The sequence below is a fragment of the Arachis duranensis genome, chromosome 3 (genome assembly GCF_000817695.3).
Source record: "Arachis duranensis cultivar V14167 chromosome 3, aradu.V14167.gnm2.J7QH, whole genome shotgun sequence".
Taxonomy (NCBI): Eukaryota; Viridiplantae; Streptophyta; class Magnoliopsida; order Fabales; family Fabaceae; genus Arachis; species Arachis duranensis.
Genome location: NC_029774.3, coordinates 97,086,708 through 97,089,082, shown reverse-complemented (window position 1 = coordinate 97,089,082; position 2,375 = coordinate 97,086,708). Strand labels below are relative to the sequence as shown.

The 2,375-nt window shown below is 29.1% G+C and overlaps 1 protein-coding gene across 2 annotated transcripts in view; it reads left to right on the top strand.

Annotated features, from left to right (window-relative positions):
- The first annotated feature begins 1,746 nt into the window (after positions 1–1,746).
- Positions 1,747–2,375, top strand: part of LOC107479804 (cation/H(+) antiporter 18-like) — an 18,716-nt gene continuing 18,087 nt past the window's right edge. For both annotated transcript variants that reach the window (XM_016099905.3, XM_021138597.2), the window contains exon 1: positions 1,747–1,907. The gene's annotated coding sequence lies outside the window, so the exon portion shown is untranslated. The remainder of the gene's footprint in view (positions 1,908–2,375) is intronic.

Genomic DNA, 2,375 nt, shown 5'->3' with positions numbered 1-2,375 from the left:
GTGTTAAAATTTGTATTTTAAATATTTCTACCTCTCTGAATTATAAAATTTTAATTTTCTAATTTTTTTAATAATTAATTTATTAGCTAATTATTCATTAATTTCGCAGGATTTACAGCCTATGTTGTTTAAGCATCTCTGCTTGATTTGGACAACACGAATGTGAATGATGTAACACAATCTTCGAAATGATCCAAACACCAACGTTCTTCAATATATGTATATAAATTTTTGCAAGACAATTTAATCCAACTGAGGGATTCGCCTTCTCAGTTGGAGATATGTTCCATTTTCATTTTCCATTTCTAGTACATGTAATCAATTGGTTCTTAATTTCATTTTCCTTTTTATTTGTGTTTCAAATTTTTGTAGAAAAACTTGAAAGTTTAGAATAATCTTTGTAAAATTTTCCAACTTCTTCAAGCATGTTAAAAGTCATCCCAACATTTGGAACTAGCTGTTCATGAACATCACTCAGAAACTGAAAACACACCAAAATCGTTCCAAAATACACCATATTAGAATCTAAAATACACTGAAACTTTGAACGAAACAGATTTATCAAAACAATAAAGTCAGATTTAGAACTCATACATTACATTCGAATTCAAACTATCAACCATGAACAAAAATTTTCACAAACAAAAACAAAATTATTCAATTACAGAATCATAAAACAACTAACAAACTACATTAACTAGATTCAAACTACACCTCACCACTTGATTTGATTCAAAACAATAATACAATTGGGTTTGGTTTAATTGAAAGTCTGAACCTAAAAATACAACAAAAGATTACCAAAATACACCAATTTACAAATAAAAATACATCAAAATAAGAATGAAACATATTCATCATAATAATAATTCAGATTCAGAACTCCTACATTACATTAATTCAAACCATCAACCATGAATAGCAATTTTCAAAGATAAAAATATTATTCACTTACAAAATTATAAACTACTAACGAACTACATTAACTAGAATCGAACTAAACCTCATCCATTTGATTTAATTCAAAACAATAATTCACTTCGCTATGGTTCAATTGACAATCTGACTTGAATCATTTATTATCTTCGACAATGAAATACCTGCTCAAACTTGATTTCACAGCTTGATTTCAAAAACTTTGATCCAAATCTTTAAATCAGATAAAAGAGCATTGAACTTGAACGAAGAAAATGCAAAGAACGAAGAGAATATAGAGAATGAAGAGCAATGCAGAGAACGCAGAGATGGAACAGAACGTAGAGACGCAAAAAATGGTGAAAAATTCGAGAAAGAAAATGAAATCCGCATAAAAAAACAGTTCGCACGTTGAGTCAAAAATTTGTTAAAAGTAGTAGGGGTTGGAGATAAATTAAGTCAGAGCTACTTGATTAGACTTAGTTGATTAAATGACTTGAACAGTTAGACGTAGAGATTAATTGATACAAATATATGACAACTGATTTTGATAATTAATTTTAGTATACTAATAATATTTTAAAATACATATTATATTAATTAATTTAGTTAAATATAATAATATTTTAAAATATATATTATATTAATTTATTAATTAAATTATTTTTGACTCCCAATTTTATGTTTTTGTTTAATAATATTTTAGATTCAATGCATAAAATAATGAGGGTGACAAATTACCTCACGGGATGTGGATGCTTGCATGACTGTATATAATATATATAATCCAAGTCAAGTCGGCAAGGGCCTCAGCTTCTTCATTTATGAAATTATGATCAATTCTAAGTTCTCTTAAGCTTCCCTGCTCATTATATCATTCTTCATCAATGATCCCAGTCACCCAATCATGCTCTCCCATGCCAAGCTGATTGTGTTATATACGTCGTCCCAACCCACCCAATTCTTCAGATATCGCTCGACAAAACAACCACGTAAGCTCTTCTGTTTATCTCTGCTTTCCCAACATTATCGTCGTTTTCTTTGCACCCAAACATGTTTTCTACATTATTGTTTGTGACGCAGTTCTTCAATTCTAACTAGTTCCATATTGTTCTCAAGTTATTTTTTTAAATAATGCGAAGCCAGATTTCTCTTTTTTTGTCCCTTTCTGAAGGGCGTGTATGTGTGATTTCGGGAATTAAAGAATCGGGAATAAAGCTCGAGAAATATTTGAGCAATGTTAGGGCCAGTCATTTTTGTGATTGGTAGCTATCAATTAGCCATTAATAATAATTTGATGGTGTGAAATTTCATCTAATAATTCATTTTTTTTTACTGGTTACATGTTGGTCAAAATTCAACAAAATTGCTGATCCCTAAACTTTTTCATATTTGATATCTATAAAAACCAAAGAAATAAAGAATTGAAAAATGAAAATTTACGGGCTGAAAAACAGCTA